The sequence below is a fragment of the Sciurus carolinensis genome, chromosome 10, assembly GCF_902686445.1.
Source record: "Sciurus carolinensis chromosome 10, mSciCar1.2, whole genome shotgun sequence".
NCBI lineage: Eukaryota > Metazoa > Chordata > Mammalia > Rodentia > Sciuridae > Sciurus > Sciurus carolinensis.
The window spans coordinates 37,026,234-37,051,484 of NC_062222.1; the positions used below are offsets into that span (position 1 = coordinate 37,026,234).

Here is a 25,251-nt window from a genome sequence, read left to right on the forward strand (position 1 = left end):
GATGGCGCCTGGCCACTTGCCAGAATAAGCCGTACTTATAGTAACTCTGATTGGCTGCTGTAAACTGATCCTTCATAGGCTAATATCTCAGAACTCTGATTGGCTGCTGTATATGAGGTGATTCTTGTAACTGCCTAGAGACTGATCCTTGATAGGCTAATATCCCAGAACTCTGATTGGCTGCTGTATATGAGGTGATTCTTGTAACTGCCTAGAGACTGATCCTTGATAGGCTAATATCTCAGGCTAACTCTGATTGGCTTATGCTTGCTATATAACCCAGACACTTCCTCGAATAAAGAGCATTGTTTGTTGGGCATTGTTTGTTGTTCATCGTTCGTTGTTCGTCGTTCGTCGTCGTCGTTCGTTGGTCTTTGTCTTTTGGGCTTTTTTGTTCGTGTGAAAAGGAAGCGTACGCGTTATCATTGCCTCTGCAGGCGGTGGGCAGTGATAATCATGGTTAAGGAAAATAATTGTTTGGTTTAAAGGATCTCAAAAGATAAAAGAAAACAAAGGAAAAACCCAAAAAACTACTACAAATTTTCTAGCATCATCACATAATTATTTTACAAAGGATTTTACTTATAATGGCCTCTAACAATGGTCTTTAAAAATAGTGTATGGAAATGAAATCCACAGTGCTGATAGCAAGTGTGATATAAAATATATAAAATATGGAACATAATATAATTTGCAAGTGAAACAGTAGGTATTATATTAGCTGAGAATTTTGAAAAACATATTCTTAGGAGAAAAAAAAATCCTAGCTTTATAATTATGGTCGATTTTAACAATTAGGGTTTGACAGCATCTACAATTTTAAAAGAAGATTTCTAAAGATGCTTATATATATGTCAGAGAAGTCTGGGGTTGAAAAACAGTATTCAAAGTTTCATTCTCTTTCAAGACAAGATGGAAAACAATCTATTCTAGAGAGATGAGAGACTATCGTCTTTCTCAGACATTGAAATGACTACTGTTGTTCAGCAATTTTAGTGTTTAGCAATCCTGTCAAGAAGTTCCTTTTTACAACAAAGTGTAAACTTGATGCTAAAGATTAAGTCAATTTTGCATTATTTCATTCTCACTGCAGAATAATAATAAGAATATGTTTTCATAATAGCAAAGAACTCACTGACAAAAGAGAGAAGTAATCAAATCCGGAGTCATAGCTAGCAATTTTGGTGTCTGGGAAAGGATCACAAAAGGAATCTTAAAATAAATGTATTTGTGCTTATATATACACACATGATTGCATCAGGTAGGAGAGGGATATATGATGAAAGAAAGGGAAAAGGAATAGTAGACCATTCCAAAAGTCCTATCTTGGTTCTCTGGATCTGTATCTCCTTGATTTCTTCTGAGTGCCAGAGGGCAGAGGATGGTGGGATAAGATGGTTAGCTTGAGATTACAGGCAATGGGGACATCAGAAAGTCAGTGAGAAGCAGATGTGAAACAGGATTTAAGCCCTGAAAACATTTAACTAAGATTTAAGGTTGAAGGAGGGGATAAGAGTTTGGATTGTCATACTCTAATTTTAATATAATCAAAAGAATGTGATCATTATATTCTCACTAATGTTTCTATTCTCCAAATTGTTGTGAATCTCTTCTCAATTCCAGGCATTGGGGTGGTAACTGGCAATCCAAAGGAAATAATAATATAAACACTACAGTTACAACATTCACATTCTATGTAAATAAACCATAAACATGTATAAAATTATGTAAAACTTTGTAAAATACATAAATTTAATATAAATCTGTCACAAATTTCTTTTAGTAATGAAGGCTTTCTATTCACTAGGAACTTTATACATATTAATTCAGTTTATACATAAGTGCAAATACCTTTTATAGATGAAGAATGAAGGCACAGATAGAGTAACATATTCAAGGTTACAGAGCTGGAATGGGTCAGAATGATTTGTTTTTAGCATCACAGGATTTATTCACAGGAATATGTGTAAGAAGATGAAATGTAGATGAAATGAAATGAAAGATAAAATGAAGAGGATCAAAGCAACTTTTACTCCATAGGTCTAGGGGTATGAGTCTCACTTAGAGCTGAATGATTTTAAAGCAAAAATCATCTCTTTTATCCTCCAACTTTATTTACTCTGATCATGAGAACTGAGTTTTACATGGCCATTCAATAGTGAAATATCAACTTTTACATGGATTCAGTGAATTTGTTGAAGGATTATTTGTAAAGTGATAAAATGAATATAATAATAAACTCCAGAAATACACCTGCTGTTATTACAATAGATAAAAAAAGAATTCACTGAAAGGAAAAAACAATTAAGTACATGAGAGGTACTATACAAATTATGAAAAAGTAAAGAACAAAAGTGAATCCCGGAAAACCTTACAAGACAGAGATGTGAAAGTCTAGTGTTTCAGATTGAAAATAGGGTAAAAAGTAAAATATGTCCTTTGCATTCTTCATAGTGGAGACTTTAATTGTAGACTTTAATAGGTGACTTCACAGATTTTTAGTGAATAAATGAAGCATATTTCATATTACAATGGGTTAAGCACAATGTGAGGAATTAAAAACATTAAGCATAGCACTTTAATAATTTACTGTGTTTAATCACATAAACTCTTTTTAATAATGATTGATGGGAAAGCAAAAGAACTAGTGCAGTTAACAAAAAAGAATAGATATTTCAACATTAAGCCCTTTCCCAGGGCTGGGGATATAGCTCAGTTGGTAGAGAGCTTGCCTGGAAGTACAAGGCCCCTGGTTCAATCCCTACCACTGCAAAAAAAGGAAAAAAAAAAAAAAAAAAAACCCTATCCCCCATCAGGTAGGTATGCAGATTTTGTTTGTTTGTTTGGTTGCATTGGCAGCATCCTTCTTCCAAAACCTAATCGACTACCCTTTTTGGATTAGCAAGCTAGGAGGAAAAATGTTTTCCTGGATTCACTTCCTGTCTGGGAGATGAGTAAGAAATTCACACTGCTATTCCTGTGCTTGACATGGACAGTAATCTGGTAAACAAGACAAAGCTCCTATTTTTTTTTATATCTGCACATCATCTTACTTCCCCTGGGTGCAGTGACACTGGGAGTGTGCTGATTCTTGACTCAGAGTCATTGGAAGGGCAGTTAGAATTCATTTGGCCTTGTGGAGCCTGGAAGTATGCAAAATCGCTGACACTCAAATGCCTGCACCTGTGTTGCTGGCAGTGCCTCTCCAAGTCTCCACAGAACTGTGGATAATTACATTTTATATATCTGATAGTGCAACCATCAGTTCTGAGTACATGATAAGTGCTAAAAATTATAGATTATATCAATTTTGCTTAGTATAATAGGTTTTGCAAAGGCTGTGATTTGTTCTTATCTCTTTGAAATTACACTTTTCTCCTTCCCTGCCATTCTCCAGTAAAAAGTACCAATTCCTTTTAAAACAAAATATTTAATCAAAAGCAGATAAGAATATAATTTTTCTCTTTTTAACATTTATTGTTACACTTTGATTATTTTGATTCCAATATAAGCTGAAATCTTAAAACCCAAAAAATAAACATGAAATGTTTTCATTTGGATGTCAATTTTATTCATACATCAAAAGGTATATTGGAGCTACTTTTCCTTCAAACTATTTAACAATTGCTAATAAAACACTTTAAAATGTTTTAGGTAAGTATTTTATGTTTGTAGCACATTTAATTTGTGGCATACGTAGAATATGTCACAACTTTAGTTGATTGATTTAATATTTGTATATGAATCAAATTCAGTATGGAAAATTATAATGCTTATGTTAATTTAAATTGTTAAATTATGCACATAAAAGAACTAAAATTATCTTGACTAAAAATAAGCAGAACAAAATCAAAAAGAGATCTTTATCAACCACTGTACTGTGTCCATAATTTTGCCACAAGGTCATATAGCTACACTCTGTCAGTAGGCAGCTATTTTAGATTGACTTTTTTTCACTTAACAATATGCATTTGAGTCTCCATTATGGCTTCTGAGCTTGATAACTGATTCCCTTATAGTGTTTAATAGTATTCCATTCTATGAATGTATTACAGTTAATCATTCCAATATTGAAGGGCACCTTCATTGTTTCCAAGGTTTGATGAATATTAATAAATCTCCTATAAATATCTGAGTGGAGGTTTTTGTGTATGGACATAAGTTTTCAACTCACTTGGTAAATTCTAAGAAGCATGATTGCTGGAACACAAGATAGTACTATGTTTATTTTTGTAAAAAACTGCCAAACTGTCTTCCAAAGGGGCTATGTTACTTTATATTTCTACCAGCAATGAATGACAGGTCCTATTGTTCAACATCCTTGCAAGTTTGGTATTGTCAATGTTTTAGATTTTTGTCATTTTTATAGGTTTATAGTAGTCTGCCATTGTTGTTTTAGAGTGAACTTTAAAGTTCATAAATAATCATATATTTTACAAAAGACTTTGGTCTCTTCCCTCATTTTCTATTTAGAAAAAATTGATTTGGGGGGAAATTAAATTTAATACCACACTAAGCATTGTGAAAATATTAAAGGAAAATAACTAAAAATGCAATTAATTCAACTGACATGTTTACTGATGAATTTTGAGAATTAATCTTGTTGGAAATAAAAGGGGAGTGTTGTAAGTTGAAAATTCATTCTCCAAACAGGTACTTAGGGTATAAATTGACAATTATAATCCACACTGCCATTGACAACTGTCTTCAAATCTATCCAAGCAAAACCACAAAAGATTTTGATTTTGTAGTTTGGTAGATGCAATTATGTAGTAGAATTTCAATAAAGGTGCTCTGTTATCCAGGTCACTTTGCTCTCTTAACCCTGAGAGAACATGAATTAAAATGTTTTTGAGTGTACCTATTATATTCATCAAATGCAACATGCTCTGGAGTAAGTGGCCTGCTCAGCTATCACTTCCTTTCCTCCTCTCCACTCACCATCCTCACAAGCAGAAAAATGTGAATTGAAGTTGCAAGGAATTCTGGCAGAAAACCGCAGAATAAAGTAGAGCACAACATAAGGTTTAAACTGATAATCTGGACTGCTTGAGAAAATAAATGAAAAATATACGTGTATTTTAATCCAACCACTACAACGTTTTAATATCAGCTAAAATAACTGGTGGGATGCATTGTTTTGATGTTCCATAAATGTAATAGTTTTTAAAATCATCCTTAGAATGAAAACAATACAAACAGATATGCCTTCAGTAGCATATAAGAAAGTTGAAGCTGTTAAAGAAGTTTAAATTAAGTTTTTTCTAATTAATCATTGTTTCTTTGTGATAACCTATCTATAAATACCTTGTATAGGCCATGCAAGGCCTTCCTTTTTTAATAATCCTACAATTGCTCTTAGAAATATGAGTTCATTCAGTTTTACGTATTATACCACATAGATCTTATTGTTTTCATTATAGCAGCCTGTGTTTATAGTTTGTTCATTTTTATTCATATTTCCTTGTATTTTATTTCTGTTAGAAGTAAATATATATGAAAGAAATTTAATTTTTAAAAATTTACCAAAATTATTTTAAAAATTAACCAGATTACAAATAAGTAAATCTATCACTGTATCAAATATAGCCAAAGTAAAACTCATGTGATTCTACTCAGAAAAGTTTTCTTAGTACTTCTGAATAGTATATAATCTTTTCATTCATTGAGTCATATTATATAATGTGCCTTTCAACTAAAATGTTTGTTTATATCTATGCTACACAAGATATGCTCTGCACATCTATGAAATAATCAAAATGTGACTAACTTTTTAGGTAGTATTTATACTGCAATTACTGTGTGCTAGTACCATTCTAAGTATTTTACATATGGCAACTGATTTGATTTTATAATGAAACCTAAAAGTAAATATAATTACCACACCATATCCTTGAAACATCTGACTTAGCATGAGGGGGTATGGAACTTCTAGTTCTAGAACTAGAGCACATATCTCAGAAGTTTCTCAGGAAGTATTTGTAACTTATAAGAGGCATCTATTCATCTCATGAGAAGACAAAGTATTATAATTTTTCTCTCATCTCGATTACTCCAAAAACTTCTATAGAATTCTGTGTAGAACTTAAAGTATCCTGAGAACTTGCTGCATTGGTGCAATCTGATACATGTTCTGAAAAATAAATCATATTTCTTATTCTTCTTTGGGTCAGAAAGATCTTTTGGTTGACATGATTTTTAATGTCTCCAATAATTTTTGAGAAATGACATAATAAAAAGAATAACTTACTAAGACTTTCTAAATGGCATGATTTTATACATAGTTAACAATATAACTTTAAAAACTGTAAATCAAGTTGTGACAAAACTACAAAGCAGACTTGGTAAACCACAGTTATAAGGAAAAATTACAATGCAGACACATGAAAACTGTATATCAAGCAGCCATTAGATGTAGACATGTGATCTGGACCAAAACCCCAACATGTGATTTTATGTAAACAAATGTACTACTCTTCCTTAAGTATGAAGTTTAAAACTAACTTTACATACAGTGGGTGGTTGAGGTTAAGGTTAATTTGCTTCCTGATGTTCTTCCATGATCTCTAAGTCATTTGGCTAGTTTGGGGTTAAAAGTTCCCAGTTACATGCATAATTATGTTCTTTCCTGATCACTGAATATCTTAGTCAAGAGTTCATATATTTCTTATATCCAAATATTTTAGCTACTCTTTGTCTCATTTATCACAATAAAAATGCAAAAGTGGTAGCACAAACATAGGAAAGAAATATTCTGTGTTTTTTACCACTATATCCCATACATGTCCATCCTTTTTGCCAAACAAACAAAAGAGATGATAGTTAAAAATATGCACTGATTCCTGCTCATGATTATCATACAAGATTAATCATCAAGAAAACTTCTTTCCAAAGTAAATGTAACTTAGTATAGATAACCTTAAAGATTCAATTATCATTATATCATAAGAAATGTAACAACAGCAATTTTATAGCATTGTTTTTATTTTAAGGTAGATGTTTTGATATAGGATCAATCTTGAAGTGGGTTAATGTGACTTTATAGCTCCTTAGACTTGGGAAGATGTATGTAGATAGATAGGCAAAGTTATCTGATCTTCTTATCTCAATACAATGATAATATGTAAACAAGTTATCTGAATAGATGTGACCTGCCAAAAGCCATGTCATTGTGGTAATTGAAAGTACATGTAACCTGTGTTTATTTCTTTTAAACACTGCTGACATTAAGGAGACGATATCCCATAGTCCTATCAGATTTCATATTTTATTTTGTCATGGCCTGGATGATAGCATTAATCCTTCCTCACTGTCCTCCAGTCAACCAAATAAATACACGTGATTCTTCCCCATTGGCATTTCTCAGAAAAAGGATTACTCAGTTAAATGAATCTTGGGTCTAGTAGTTAAATACTTTAAATGGTCTAGGGAAAATTTCTTCAGCTAGACATATAGCTGCCAGTTTCTACTCTATAATAATTTTTTGGAATATTTTCAAATATTTCCAAATAGTTTGATCCCTAGTTTTCTCTGAAATTTCAAACACTGTTCATACATAAAATACTGTATATTAAGAATGCTTGGTTTGTTTGGCTGCATATCAACTATATGCCAGTATTTTTTTAACCCATGATGCTCTGTGTTTAGAAGATTACAAATGCTAACTTCAATTCCTCAGCATTACCCATTGCCATAGAAATAGGACACTACTTGACATTTTCTTGTACTCACACAGGAGAAATAAGAAGTATTTGTTTAATATACAATTTCTTTTGAGTGTGCATTATATTTTAACAATATCTCATCATGAACTTGATCAAAGATATTTAGGAAGTAGAAAAGGCAGAAACTATCAGCATGTTAGAGGTGAATAGTAGGAGACAGAGTAATTGATTATTGAAATTTTTCACTTTAAGTGGCCGTGAGTCCATCCACAAAAATTGAGTTTATAAGATATTAGATAAATATAAGGAAATTGAAAAATTTTAAATTAGATGAGTTTGAGGTAATTGTGGGATATCTTGGGAGAGACCATGATAAGGGAACAAGAAACAGACCTGCAGTTTGGAATCTGTGTAGTTCAGAAAAAAGAAAGGACTTGATTAAACAGGACTTGTGAGCAAGTCCATGATTATAAATGAGACTAATGAAGCATTTGTAAGGTATGAAGTTCATTATGCTCAAATTGTGAACATGGACATTTATAAGGGATAGTATGCCATGTACTTTCTAAAAAGTGGTTGCTAAAATAGTGATTTTAGTTTGGTGGAAGAAGATATGATGTTAGTTTAATTTATGTGCCAAAGTCTATTTTTTTTAATTTTCTTTTTAGTTGTCAATGGATCTTTTATTTATTTCTATGTGGTGCTGTTATTGAACCCAGCGCCTCACACCTGCCAGGCAAGTGCTATATCACGGAGCCACAACTCCAGCCCCTAAAGTCTATTTCTTGATAAGGAAAAATATAAGTAAGAATATGTTGCTTTTCTTTGAAATGCAAATGTTTTCTATGAAATCCAACTGACATTTTGATTGTCACCAAGAATGGGATGCGTGTGCATGTGTGTGTGTGTGTGCGCGCACACACATACATGTTTGCATAGATCGAAACTGCTGACTGTACGAATCAGAATAATACCAGTGCATGTAGAGATACACTTCTTTAATATAGTATTGACTTAGGTTTAAAAGAAGACATTGGGGGTTACATTATCAAAATTAAATTCACGATAACTTGTATAAGGAAACGTTTCTGTGTCATTAATTTGACTTTTTCATGTAAATTTTGCTACAATCTGAAATTATATGATTATGAATATATTAACTTAAGAAAAAGTCATTAAAATGTGTGAAATTTCTAAAGTTAATAGACATAAAATTCCTAATTTTCACCTTACAAAAGTAAAGAGCAGAAAAGAATTACTTAAGTAGTCCTTTTCATCTATGATTTCAGATGAAAATGAATTGTAAAGTCTTTGAAGTCATTCATTTTCATGAGATGCAGAATTATTTACTAAGTACATTTTAAAACAATGTTAGATTTCAAGTTACTGTGGTAAGAGAAAAACCAACATTTTGCCTTTACACACAAATAAAATTCTTATTTTTCTCATTTCTTGTTATAGTTGTCATTTATAGACAATGGGAACAGAATCGCTCTGCCTTTGAAGATGACACACATTAATTTTCATATGCTATTTTTATATATGTGCACATAAACTAATTCAAAATATATAATAGTTTGGTAACATTTATTTTCTCAAATTACATAAATTTTGTCTTTGTCTTCATAACTAAAATGAGTAACAGTAGCTTATATAATATATCTCTAGCGATTGTCATGTGTCTCAAATGTGTTCAGGCCATATAGTTATCTCTAGTATAGTTTGGTAAATAAGTCTGAAATAAGGAAAGAGATTACTAAGTGTTACTAATGAAAAATTATTCATTATTTATAGCATGACTTTCTAGGTTATCTGATTCTAGCCTTTCACTGCCTTTGAGATATTTTACTGCCCCATAAATTGTAGATAACTGATAGAAAGAACAATAATTCTTGTCTGTCGGTGTGCAAATGTATTCTGACTGGAAGAGATTCAATTAACTTCTCCATTTTGTGGGAAAAGTCAGGTTTATCCTTATTTTTATGTTTATTTCCACAATTCTTAGCTTCATGTAGATTTGTGACTCTTTCGAGCTTCTTCGAAATAATTATAATCTGCCCATTTCCCTATAAATAATGAATTAATAAAATTTAATGTGTTCACTTTATATCTCTATGGTAATCATAACTTCACCTTTAAAAATTATCCTTTAACACTCCAAATACATATTTTTCTTCTTAGAAAAAAAGCAGAGACCTAATATAAGTTCAAATTGCTTATGATTGTTCCAAGCCTAAGTTACATATATATATATATATATATAATTTATGATATATAAGCACATGTTCATAAGCAAATTCATATGGATCGATTTTAACACATCTTCAGTCAGATTAACAAAGAATGTAACAAGAAAAGGAATTCCAAAGAAAACAAATAGAATGTATTTGCTTTGATTTTTCTGTTCTTTAATACTATACAAAATAAGCTTTAAAAGATAGAAGTCATTAACTTAATTAAAACTCTTCTTTCTAAACAAATACATTATTCATACACAGTTTACATAGGTAGATATTTTAGTATTTTTAGTCATTGCAAATGCTTTCAAGGGGAAACTATTTTCACTTCTGGATTATGGTGGAAGAATTAAAAAGTAGGAATTCTAACAAGGTCATACAGTAAACAAAAATATCAGGATCAGTTTTTAATTATTTCCTGCACATAAAAATTTTTGGTTGAATCCAAAAGACTTCAAATTAGTGCACACTCTAATGGAGTAGCTTAGACTTTACTGCACCTGCCTGTGACTTAAAAGGTGCTCATCTGAGGTAATAGAACATTGGTAAGTAAGTAACTTTGCAAGTAAGTTTGTGGAAAAAAGAAAACATCCCTACCTCCTAGTGAATACAATCCTACACCCAGCATGCCTGACTGAATACATGATATACAGACAGACATTCAGTCCCACTTACTTCCTTGGCTGGGTGCCTTTGTGTGGTATACAAAGTGAGGGCAACCATAAAGTCATTGTTTTTACACCACGCAAAAAGTATTCTATTTTTAATTCTAATAAGAACCTTTTGCATAAGGAGGCATCTAATTTTATGCTATCATGTATATATTACTTTGCCAGAGAGTTTCATATCTAATGTAAATAAACCATCTATCAACAAACATATGGAAAAATGTTCAACATCTCTAGTAATAAGAGAAATGCAAATCAAAACCACCCTAAGATTCCATCTCACCCTAATTAGAATGGCGATTATCAAGAATACAAGCAACAATAGGTGTTGGCGAGGATGTGGGGAGAAAGGTACACTCATACATTGCTGGTGGGGCTGCAAATTAGTGCAGCCACTCCGGAAAGCAGTGTGGAGACTCCTTAGAAAACTTGGAATGGAACCACCATTTGACCCAGCTATCCCACTCCTTGGCCTATACCCAAAGGACTTAAAATCAGCATATTACAGAGATACAGCCACATCAATGTTCATAGCTGCTCAATTCACAATAGCCAGATTGTGGAACCAACCTAGATGTCCTTCAATTGATGAATGGATAAAGAATCTGTGGCATATATATACAATGGAATATTACTCAGCCATAAAGAATGATAAAATTATGGCATTTGCAGGCAAATGGATGAAATTGGAGAATATCATTCTATGTGAGATAAGCCAATCTCAAAAAACCAAAGGACGAATGATATCGCTGATAAGTGGATGATGACACATAATGGGGGTGGGAGGGGTTAGTGTTAGGGTTAGAGTTAGGGTTAGGGAGGGGGCAAGAATGGAGGAAAGAAGGACTGTACAGAGGGAAAAGAGGGGTGGGAGGGGTGGGGGGGAAGGGAAAAAATAACAGAATGAATCAAACAACATTACCCTATGTAAATTTATGATTACACAAATGGTATGCCTTTACGCCATGTACAAACAGAGAAACAACATGTATCCCATTTGTTTACAATAAAAAAATGTATTATGAAAATGCTGCTGTAAACTATTAAAGAAAAATATCTAATAGACAAGCAAACCAGAAATACTAGCTTAAAAGGAAATAGTGCCCTATCTATTTAATATCTTACTCACATAAGAAAGTAGTGTTTTCGTATTTCACATTTTTCTCATCCACAGCACACATTTTGTACTAACATTCTGGAAATAGAAGTTCCTGATTCCACTGATTGCTTCCTGCTATTATCTGATCATAGTACCCTAGAGTACAGACAGGATTTTGACTGTTACCCAATATTTGATTCAGGACCAGGTCCTCTGCACATGTCATCTCTTTGGAAGTTTGCCAGACCTAGAAAGTAAATAGCAAGATATGCAAGACATGATCTGTGTTTCTATCTTATTTTAATGATCTTTCAAACAATCTTCAAATGATCTTTCCCAGACCTGGCCCCAATGAAGCAAAGAATAATTTAACACCTGATTTGTGAAAACATGAAAAGGATCTGAAATGTTCAAAGAACTAGGTAGGGAGATAGGAAAATAGCATAAAACAAAACAGAACAAAATAAACAAACAAATAAAATCGAAAAGGGAAATGAGGGAGAGTGATAAAAAACAGATAATTTTCACATTGAGGAATAGACTTGTTCATAAATAATATATTTTTCTTTCTTTGTTAGGTGTTACCAAAAAAAATTTGAAAGAATTAGTAAATTCAAGTTACCTTGAACTATTGATTTTTAAAATTTTATCTACAGCAGATTTTGGCAAACTTTTTATAACTATCTAGAAAGTAAATATTTTAGGATTTCTGACCTAACCAATCTGTTACCACTTCTCCATTCTGCGGCTGTAGGACACAAACAGCCATAGGCAATACATGAATAAATGAACACGGTAGCATACCAATAAAATTTTATTAAAATAAAAAGCAGACTGTGGACCTTATTTTGCTGACCCATGATCTATAGAATATTGGTATAGTATAGATACATATCAGTATAAAACTCATTAATAATATTCCTCAGTTATTACTTTAGTTTAAATTTTTTTTTTATTTTGCTAAATTTAGGTAAAGAATTTTTGAAAATGAGAGCAAAACAACAAGTAGAAAAAGATATATCCAATGCTGAATTCAAAAGTAGCATTATTCTGGTATTATATTGACTTAAGACATCCTTTAATGTTAGTTATATTAAATGCATGTCAAATGAAGTTTTGAGAAATTTACAAAGTTTTGTAAATTCAGGAGATCCTAGTGTTAGAACAAAGGAGGGCTGAAGCAACACAGATACCCAGGAAATTCAGTGATTTTTCTCTTATGTCATAAAGAGTGAACTGGATATAAGTATTTTTTTTTAAATTGTAGTAACCTCTTAGTCCAATGAAGTCCTCTGAGATGAGCTCATTTTAAAAATACAATCAGGATAAAATGGGTATTATATCACTTGGTGTACATAAGAAAGATCTATCAAATACCTAGTGAGAATGGACAGGAAAGCTAGACAAACAAGTTAATTCATATCTCAAAGAGTATTACTACCACAGCTTGAAGTTGCTTTCAAGGCATGCCTGATGAGAAAATAGGACTCTCAAAAGCAGAGGTTCTTAAGGAGTGTGTCACATGTGAGTCCCCTGCAGAGCTTTAAAACAAGTGATCCTTGGGCCGCCTTCCCTGTGATTGATCCCAATTTAATTGATCTGTGGCAGGGCCTTGGCATCAGTATGTTTTCAAAGCACTGCTGGTGATTTATATCTGCAGCTGAGGTGGTGACCCAGGGTCTCAGTGTTTAAATAAGTTTATTAAGATCACATCTTTCTAAGAGGGAGAGCTCAGACGAGACATTACTTCAGGTGCTAAATCTAGGCCCTGATCTCTAAATTGTTTAACTCACATGGTAGATTATGTATCAGAAAACTCCTTGGGCAGGCAGGGATTGCTATGATTTATATGTATTATAGTAATTGCAATTCTAAATTGAATTACAGGAGTTGAAGAAAAATGTAGTTTTATCAGTAGATTGAATCCCAAGTTATATGTACAAAGGCAGTAGTTTGTTAGAAATATCAGAGTGCTGCAAGGAATCAGGCACATGTTCAAAAGTTACACAGCAAGGCAAATTTTACTGTGGCAGAAGGGTGTACTACCAAACAAAGTCTGGCAAGCAACCACACACAGAATGGGTACAACAAGTATTTCATCCCCTAGAGCACAAGGTCCCTTCCTCAGTTATTCATTGGTTGAGCAACTATGTGGTGTACAGTCTTCCTTAACATTATCTCTGTTTTACCCTCTTCTTGTTGGATTATTTAAAGAAATATTCCATTAGTTGTTCCCACCTCCCTTTGTTCTCCTCTTAGCAGGAAAGCCTTTTGGGGGTGCATGTGTGCAGCTTTTACTTCTTTGCCTAAATTACAATTTTTTTAACACAGAGGTTTCTATCACTGTTAGGCTGATTCTCTGTCTGTTAAGGGACTGTTCAGGTGCATGGACTTTGGATCTGCCACATCCACAGGCTATTTTGCTATTGTGTAACATTCCTTTCTGCTCTATTTCCCCTCTGGCTGCCTTTCTTATATCCGAATTTTACTTTTAATGTGAAATACTACATTCTGAAAATGGACCCAGGACTTTCTATTTCTCAGTTTCAGTTCTGAAACAGAGGCCTTAGTGGACTACAGATTTTTTTCTCTTTACACTTCTAATACTGTTTTACCTAAATCACCTTTTCTTCCTCTCTCTCTCTCTCCCCCCTCTCTCTTTGTTTCTTTCTCCCTGTGTCCCTCTCCTTTTCTCTCATTGACTGACTTTCCACATCACTTTCTCTGTCTCATTTAACTTTTTGTTTTATGAATATGTCCTTGTTGCCCCTTTTTTTGCACAATGATATGTTAATGGCAAAAATCATTTATGATTCATTTTTATATTATACACAGGTTCTTCAACTGAATTTTGCACATAATAAGATTTAATAAATAATCATAAAATAAATGAAATACCAAGATAAAAGTATGCTTTGGTCTATTCTCCCAACATATACATCATCAATTTTTAATTATCATGATAAATATGTTAATAAGTTTATTGAAGAAACTGTATCTAAACATCTATCATTATTTGAATGTCTATAAATGTTTTTATGTGATAATATGTTTGTTATTTCACTGCTCACTTCAATTCCTGGTACCTATTTACTTACTAAATATTTATTGAATGTATTAATATCTATTTTTATAAAAGAAAGAATAGAAATGACTAAAAAATTCAGTAAGTGAACATTTCAATTACCAGGGTTCACAGATTCACAAAATGAAAATGTAGTTATTACAGGTAAACAATGAATAATTTTATAGTTTAAGTATTCTCAAACATTGCATTGTATTTTATCTGACAACCTTAGTTATAATGTCTTCCAAAAATCGTCTAATGTTATTTAAAATGGTACTATATTTTCTGTATGTGAAAGGACTAATGGATTTGAAGTCCAGAAAGAAATAGAAAGAAAAGAGAGGCATCAGCAGGCTGAGCAATTCCCTCTGAGGAAAGTTCTCCTGAGGATGAGGTAGATGAGATACAAAGGGATTTCCTTTATAGTCAGTGGATCAGTTTCCACTTTAAAAAATATTGTATATATTTAATGTGTAGAACATGGTGTTTTGATATACATGGACAGATGCTATAGTAAAGCAAATTAACATATCCATCATCTCACATAGTTATCCTTTGTTTGTAATAGCACCTAAAATCTTTTAGCAAAATTTCCCAACAGAATACAATATTATCAACCTTTGTTCTCATATTACCCTTTAGATCTCAAGACTTAATCAGCCTATTTGCTACTTAGTATACTTTGACCTATGTCTTCCCATTCTTCCCTCTTCCCTCATGCCCACCCCCTGTGTCCCTGGTAACTGATTTATTTTCTATTTCTCTGTATCTGGCTTTTTTTGTTTGTTTGATTTTAGATTCCACATATAAGTGACATCTTGCAGGTTATTTTTTCTTTCTGTGTCTGGCTTATTTCACTCAGCATAATTCTTTCCTCTAGGTTCATCCATGTGGTGTTAAATATAAATTTTAAAAAAGCTGAATAGTATTCCCTTGTCCATCTCTATGACAGTTTACCCATTCATCCATTGACAGACATTTTGGTTGTTTCCATTTCTTGGCTATTGCGAATAATGCTGTCATGAATGTGAGAGTGCAGAAAACTTTATGAGGTGGCAATTTGTCTCCTTTGGTTATAAAGCCAGAAGAACTTCTGAGTCAAATGGTAATTGTATTTTTAATTTATATAGGAACCTCCATACTGTTTCCCCAAATAACATCACAGATCTATGTTCCTATCAATAGTACACAAGAGTTCCCTTTTGTCTTCTTACCAACACTTACCTCTTATCTTTTTTATTATAGTCATCATAAAAGATATGAGGTAATATTATATTGTGGTATTGACTTGCATTTGCCTAGAGATTTGTGATGTTGATCACCTTTTAATATACCTTTGGACACTTTTGTATCTTCTTTGAAGGAATGTCCATTTGTCCTTTGTCCATTTGTCAATCAAGTCAGTTGTTTTTATGCTATTCAAATAGCGTGGGTTCTTTACATATTCTGAGTATTGATGCTTTGTAAGATATTGTTTGTAAATATTTTTTCTCAATCCATAGATTGCCTTCTCTGTTTATTGATTATTGGCTAATGAGCAGAAGAATTTCAGACTGATGTGCTCTCATTTATTTTTGTTTTTGTATCCTGGGCTTTTGGTGTGAGATTAACATATTAATAAATGTTGACAATGTTAAAGAGTTTTTTTCTATGTTTTCTTCTAGGAGTTTTGTGAATTCAGGTTTTCCACTTATATCTTCTGTTCATTTGATTTGATTTTTGTGTATGGCAAAAGGTACATGTACAGTTTCAGTCTTTTGCAGGTGAAATTTCAAATTTCCCAGCAGCATTTATTAAAAAGAATGTCTTTTCCTGTCATATGCTATTGGTGATCTTGTGAAAGATTAGTTAACTATAACAATTGCATTTATTTATGAACTTTGTTTTGCTCTATTAGTCTCTGTCTCTTTTTATGCAAGTACCAAACTGTTTTCATTAAGATTAGTTTTGCAATGTAATTTGGAATCTGAAATTCTAATACTTCTAACTACATATTTTGTTCTTAGGATTATTTGGATATTTTGACTATTCAAGTTCTTTTTGAATTCCATAGGAATTTTAGAATTCTTCATATGGTAAAATCTTTCTGAAAACCCATAAATGTGCAGGAAAAAAATTACAGAATCTATTTTTTTAAAACCAGGAATCAATTCAGTTTCACTACATTTTTTGAGGATTTAGTTTAAAATATATACTCCTTTGTCTTATTTTAGCACCAAAGTCAACAATGTTTTATTTAAATTTGCTTATTCAATTTTCCTTTCATTTGTGTTTTTCAGAAAAACCATACTTTATAGTGATTGTGGATGGAAAACTGAATAAAATTATAATATTTGGTACCATTACAAGACATAAATAATAGTTTTTTTTTTTAAGTAAAACCCCAAAAGTACAAACAATGAAAAAAAAAAAAAACACTCAAATGGGATTGTTTCAAGCAAAGAAGTTTTTGCATAGTAGAGGAAACAATCAACAATGTGAACAGATAATCTATGAAATGGGACAATATACTTATAATTGCAAACTATCCATCTGACAAGGGATTACTTTCCAGAATATATAAGGAATTAATAAAACTCAGCTGCACAAATAATTCAATTATAAAATGGCCAAGTGATCTACTTAGACATTTCTCAAAAGAACACATACAAATGGACAAATGTATTCAAAACTCTCAAAATCGCTAATCATCAGAAAAATGCAAATAAAAATCACAATGAGATGTCATTTTACCCTATTTAGAAAAGCATTTATCTGAAGCACAAAACATAACAAATGCTGGTAAGAATACAGGAGAGTACTCTTACTGTTAATGAAAATAAAAATTAATTATAACCATAATTATAATTTTGTAAGATAGATGGAGATTCCTCAAAATACTAAAATTAGAACTACCCTATAATCCAGCAATTCTATATCATTATATCTAAGAGCTACCTATATTTCCATATTCATTGCAGCATTAGTCAGAAAAACCAAAATATGGAATCAATAAACTTTTCTACCAATAGAACAATGTAGCACATAAAACAATGGAACATTATTCAACTATGAAAAGGATGGAATTCTGTCATTTGAAGTAACAGGGATAGAACTGAAGGACATCACACTAAATGAATATCAGGCAGGCACATAAAGATATTTACCACTTGTTCTCAAACATTTGTGGAAGCTAAAAAAGTTGATCTCATAGAAGAGGTAGAATGGTGGTTACTAGAGGTTACAAAGGGCAGATGGGAGGGAGTCTAGAAAGAGGTTAGACAATAAATACCCAAATATTATCAAATAAGAAGAATTAGTTTCAGGATTCTGTACTACTGTTGGGTTAACATAGTCTACCACAGTTTATTAAATATCTCAAAATAAATAGAAAAGAAGATCCCATAATTTCCTAACACTTAGAAATCATAAATGTGTGAGGAAATGGAAATACTAATTATCCTGATTTAATCATTATATATCAAATGAATATATTAAATTCTAATAATGTAACCATACATGTGTACAAATACCATGTCAATTCAAATTACCAAATATTTTAATATAAAAATTTCTGAATTTTTCTCATTTATTGAATTTATTTCATATTGTGAAATTCACAGTAATAGCAACATGCTATCATCATATTAAACTAATCCTAAAAGATACCACTATAAATATATTGAGGCGTTTTGAGTTCTTCTACATTTTTAAATACTTTTAAGACTAGAATTATTTTTTTTCGTGCATTGTCACTAATCTGGAGTAATCTGATAATTCTGAAAGAGGAATATCTTTCCATTTTAATATTAACTTAATTCAAAATTTGATAAGGTTTATCTTAACCAAAATCTTTTTCATAGAGATGACATACATTTTATTAGATATTACATTTATATTATTGATATCTATGAGATAATAGAAAAAGAGAATAAAACAAAATATATTTTTACTTATAAGAATATATGAATTTCTGATACTGTGGATGCAGTTAACAGGACACATTTTCAATGATTTTATGTAAGAAGCTTAAAAGTTCCAAAATGAGGTATAAATACATTTGAGATTTCCATTTCAGTTTCCTATATATGCTCAAGGAGACTAAGTTATAGTTGATTCTTTCATGTGGAAGTCTGCAGAGCTTTGCCTATGTATTGCACCAGACAGCTCTACTATTTGAGTTTGCTTTCCTAAGAAAAGACAAGATATTTTCAACAAGAGCTACTTTTGAAATTTGCGAAATAGAAAAGGTAAAATCCCTTGCATTTAATTTTAAGTAAAATATAGAATGGAACTCTATGTATTGCAGTAAAATGATAAAGATTATATTTTCTAAATCACTTCTTAACTTAGTTGGAATCTCCTTCCACTAATACTCCTTTGAAAGCACAAACTGTTAATTCCTAAGCAGAAATATGGGATTATTTTATTGGATAATGAAGTTAATCTCCAGACTCCTTGTGACATCTTCTCAATATTTGACTATGGTTTGAATTCTGAATGTTAACAAAGGCAAGCACAATTTGGGGAATATTGTACAGGATGAAGAGACAGAATAAACATTGCTATCATATAAATTATGTTAAATTCAGCAAGTTTATTTTTCCTCAAAATCTGACTTAAGTCTTTAAGATTCAACTATTTACACTCATTATAATGATCAATATCATTGGAATCATTTCTACAACTTCATTTTGTGGTGCCTATTGTTTTATTTTTGCCTGTTATCCTCCTAGTTTGCTTAAAATTTTATCATTTTCTTATTATTTTAAAATATATGTACCTTTTTGCTTATTTTAGTGCTCCTTTGGGTATTTTATCATATATATTGTAGTAATTTCTTTAATTTTTTCTATGTCTTTAAGAAATTTATTTGAAATTCCATTTACAAATAACCCCCAAACTTTATAGTTGTTATTTTATTCTCATTTTACTGGAGTCTGAAGTGCACAAGTAAATGAGTCCTAAGTATCCGTTGTCTCTCTTCTATCCTGCCTTCTAAATATATTCCATATTTTTTCTCAATCCTAATCTTGCTAGTAGATAAGTTAACTCAGGACTTCTTTATCACTTTCCTGATTCTAACACTAACTTCCTAACTGGTTAACGTTTAACTCTCTGTTTTCAATACAGCCAATTCATTCTGATTCCCAGAATATTATGAAAGTAGTCTACCTATAAATTAATATTTTCAAGTATCTTTAGGCTTTAAATCTTTGAACAAATCATTATTCATAGGTCCAAACGTAAATATATGATTCAATACTTCCTTACATCAATCCACATACTCTTCATTTCTAATGTGTATGAAGTCTGAATTTTTTTAAAGTTGTCTGCTCATTGGCTGCTGTATTAATTTAACAATGATTTCATACTGTCTTCAGCTGGGTCATAGTACAAAAAGCTTATTGAAGCTGCACAGTAAGCATTATATTTTACTTATTGATGAAATACCCACATATGTGTCAAAATTATTATAAATTGGGTATTATTGTATACAGGGAACCTCTTGGTGATATTCAGTACAGTACTTAATTTTCGTAAAATTGTTTATGTTAATCTGATTTTAATCACTTAAAACACTACTTTTTATCACATTTTTACTTTTAGCTATTCTTGCATGAAAATGACAATTTCTCTTCAAAATTAGGAGTTAAATATATATGCAGTAAATGGTTGTTCTGTTCTGACAATTATATTTCAATTATAAATTACATGGAACACTATTAGAAAATGATGAACTTTGAAACTAAAAGGTGGATTACGTTTGCTGTTTTATAAATACTTTATTAAAATATTCAAATAGATTTTTAATGAATGCAAAACACTGAAGAAGATGACATTTTCTCATAAATAGCAAAGTCTATTTGATGCTTCATCAATATGTTGTCTTTTTTTTGCTAACCCAACATGTTGTTTTTGAAGGTTTTTATTGAAATATTTCAATTTTCAACTTTCAGGAATATTTCAGTAAAATTTAAAAGTACTAAAGCAGTGAAAATATGTTTAACTGAGATTTGAATTCCCTTCTGACCCTTAATTATTATGCCCATTACACCTTATCAGCTAATAAACCGTCAAAACAAAATATTTTGCATTACATAAGGATTACTATTTATTGTCAAACTATAAAACTCATATTTCTCACTGTGTTTGAGTTATATTTATAACTGTCTTACATATATATTAGACTACATAATACTAAAACTACCTAAAACAATTGCTACTATTAGTTTCTTATTTAAGATGAAGGGATTGTAATATAGAGAGGGTAAGTAATTTAAACAGGATAATAAATTTAAAAATGGGTAGAGTTTGAACTCAGGTTCTTTGGCTCCACATCTGTGCTGCTTTGTACCTGCCAGTACTTAGTGAAAAGTATTAGGCAATGTAAATAACACAGTCACTACAGTCTAGTTCTACAGAATATAGAAACATATTCATAAACGGAAAAATATTTTGTGGAAATTTTGTGAACTATTTAAATTATAGAGATTTTTCTAGTTTAGAATTTTGTTGAGGTTAAAAAAAACCCTTTAATAATAGTTACTAACAATTTAAGGATGACTTTTTCACAAATACATAGTGGTCAATAATATTTTCAGAATCTATTATGTTAGTCTTCACAGTGGTTCTCATATTGTCACCCAATTGTGAATTCTCAGCTCCAATCAAGACTTAATGAATCAGAAATTCTATGTGAGTAACCAACATCTGTGTTTTAAATAAGGGTTTAAGATAAACAATACAGATTGAGAATTGCTTGTTTTTGCTCATAACAGTATAATCCAGCAATGAGGCCCATTTGGAAATATATGAAATATACAAAGTTTGAAGCTCTTAGAAATGAGACAAGCCTAAATTTTAGCATTGCATATCAAATGCAAAAGTGTGTGTGTGTGTGTGTGTGTGTGTGTGAGTGCTCCTACTTGATCTTAGCCAAAAGGTCAAGAAGCAAATGGAAAGTGATTATTTTAATTATCTGATCTAATAAAGAACAAAAGAACTAAAATATTTGAATTACTAAACTAGGGCACATGGAATGTAAAGTTGAAGTTGTGGGAGAATATACACAAATCTGGGTAAGATAAGGAGGGATTTTAAGTCATTATAATAAAACTTTAATGGAAACTCGAGAGGTGATCCACACATTAGGCTTAATATTGGATTATTAATTATTAGGTGACTGTTTTCAAGGTGCCCCTGTTTAGAAGTTAACTGTAATATGTTCTAATTTTAAAGTGTGGTGATCAACTTTATATTTTCCTGCTTTCATGTATTTAGTTACATAGTAATATAAGAGAGAATTCATGCATTTTTTAAAGGATTAGATTATATGAGAAGATTTTACCACAGTGTGTGGCACATAACCAATCTGCCCTCCCCTCATATGAAAATATTATATTCTTGTTTTCATGCAAATAGAATAAATCGTCATAGTGATAAATGAGTTCTGAGATCAAATAAAATAATTAATGCTCTACTTACAAGTGATTTGAGTTAGTTATTAGTAATATGTCAATCCACTTTAAAGATATCCTTTATGATGGTGAGATGCTTTTTTAAAGGGAAAATACAGGGGAGAAAAGTAAAATATTTTGCCTGAACAATTTTGGTAGCAAAAGCAAAGACATTTTAAAATAAAATTACTTTATTTTCTATTCCTATTCTCTAGTGGACATCTGGTTCACAGTTCATTTTAGTACAATGCATGACTTGTATTATTCCTACAAAGAGATGGTGAAGAAAGACTGTATAAATGGATAACACCAGTCAATTCTAATTGAATGTTCACTGTGTTACAGGTTCTAAAGCTGAGTATTAGTATCTTTAATCCCCACACCTATTGTATGAGTGGACTATAATCTCTTTTTCATAAATGGTGATGATGGCAATAAGATGTTGTGTCACTTTCTAAGAGAGATGGTTAAGTGAATGCTACAGCTGGGTTATGAAATCAGGCAGTTAAATTCCAAAGTCTGTGTATTTAACCACTGGGCCATTATTCAAGTCACTTGAAATAGAATGTTTACAAAGTAATATTGATTTATAGCCATAATAGCATTTAAAATATTGACATAATATTCAGACATCTGTTTGAATTTGTATTACCATATCATACAGATGTACAGAAGGCCATAGATGACCTATGTTTAGATTTAGCTAACTGATATTCAAACAGTGATGCCCTGTCTTCATTATACATATTATTTTAATCACCAATAGAATGTTTTTTCCCATCTTTATCCTGACTGTTTCGTTCTGAGTTTAATTTCCAGATATCATCTCTGGGGATCTGAAAAGATTCAATTTCTTATAGTTAAGCAAAGGGTTAGAAGAAGCAAATGTTAAAAATCTTGCCTCTAATGATTAATTTCATGCCATAGGGTAAATAACTAATAAACAAAAGCAGTTCAAACAGAGAGAAGCACTTCTTAAAGAGGACAGTCATTTCCTCCTTCAGAATATAAAAACTAGAAAATCTGCCACTGTCAGTGGCTTACCCCACATGACCTGACTACTTTTTATCTGTCAATATTTAAATCAAAGACTCTTTTAGAGCCTTCCAGAAACTAAATTTAAACTGTAAAAGAATCTTTAAGACAGAAAAGCTTCCTCAAACTGACATATGGAAAAGCATATACACAGAGCATCCTTTGCCTCTCAGTTAACGTCCTGATTTCTTTACCTCTTAAGTAATGTTAATTTTAATGTAGATTTTGTTGGAATGTAACATTCATAAATTAGACCTTCTAAGTGACTAAAAAATAATAGGAATTTTAGAAAGTTAATTTCTTTTAAGGTAGTGATGCTTTAATTCAAAAAGTGTCATGAAAAATTGTTAGTTTAAAAAATGTTGACAATAAATGGTAAGCATTAGCTATAATAGGTTGTTCTTCAGGTAATATAAAGAGCTTGAAATATAAATGGGTATTTTATTTAATATTTATAAGAGTCCACCTAATCCCTGAAAACAGAGTCAATAAATATTATAAATATATTTTGGTCATACTTTAAGTAGTTGACAAGTTTATCATAGTCTACATGAATACAGTAATTTCAGTTTCTTTTGATAGAAGTTTGGAAATATTGAGAACCATTAGAAAATCATGATAAATGACAGTGGATATGTTTCATTAAGCAGCTACAAAGATTGGTATCAGGTGATGTAAAGTGCTACATTTTTCAAGTCATGAAGATGAAAAATAAATAAGGTAGCACTATTTAGTCCTAGTCTTAAAATAAAAATTGTTGTAAATATCAGAATGTACTGTTTTTGTTGGTTTTCATATATTTTTTGTTAAAGGAGAAATAATTCTGGAAGACCCAAGAAAAAATACAAAACTATGTATTTTCTTTATAAGCGACATAATTCCTCTGGAGTCTGACAAAACCCGAATATTATGCTTTCCTGGGGCCCGGAATGTTCTCTAAAGGAAAATCTCAGAGAAATATGAAAAATAATCATCTCTGCAATATCAAGAGATTTCTCTATTTTACCAGTTCTTATTGGGAAACGAAACTTTCTTCTCCCTTATCTATCGCAGTGTTCAACTTTAAACATACTGTAATCAAAATTTTCAATATGACTAATACATACTTGTGAAACTGTAGCTGAATATATCAATTTATTACTGTGTCATATATAAATATTTATAAGCATCTTACCTAGCTAATATATAGTATGTATAATATTTTTTTAAGAAAAGGATTTTTGAGAAAAATGTCTACCTAGCAGATATTCCATCAAGTTTCCTGATCACCTGATAAGTTGTGATTGAAATGTTTGAAGGACAGATTAAAAAGAGATTCCTGTTGTGTCTCTCTTACTAACACACTTCCTTTTCCTCCACAAATAAACTACAGGAAGTGGCATTCTTTGAATATGTCTTTCTCCTTGTTTGAACGGGACTCAGGAATAAAATCTTACTTTATGATAATACTTAAGCCACAGCGGTAGGTAAAATCATGCAGTCATGGAGAAATCTCATACCTATGTGTTTTTCTAAAAAACACTTTGATGATGTGGTATTCTATACATGAATAGAAGATGATTTAAATTTAGAAGAATATTTGGTTTAGTATTTTTTATTAGGAAGGTATAGTTTCCAAATATGAGAAGAATATTTGGATTAGTATTTTTTATTAGGAAGTTATAGTTTCCTTGGACTATTTTTTCATGTATACTTGGAAATACAGTCTGTGATTACAATCTGTCTTTGGTTATGAACTCAATGAAGGTTAACTGTTCCCCATGATCTCATTCTCAGATTCAGTTACAGTCACTCTAGTCCAAGTATATCTTTAATCAGCAATACAAAGTATTGTGTGTGTCTAGACCGTATTTGTCTGAATCTAACACAATGAGCACAGTTTCAATTTTCCAATCCAGAAGCGAGTGACAAATAACGGTATAGTCAATGTGTTCAGGTAAATGATATGGAACTCTCACTTTGCTCTACTCTGGTATCCATTCATCTTGTTAGGGAAAAATAAAATAAACTTTATCATGAACAGCCTACTAAGCCTATATGTC

At 31.3% G+C, this 25,251-nt stretch overlaps 1 protein-coding gene across 2 annotated transcripts in view; it reads right to left on the reverse strand.

Moving 5' to 3' along the window:
- Fstl5 (follistatin like 5) overlaps positions 1–25,251 on the reverse strand; it is a 776,424-nt gene that overhangs the window by 386,551 nt on the left and 364,622 nt on the right. The window lies entirely within an intron of this gene.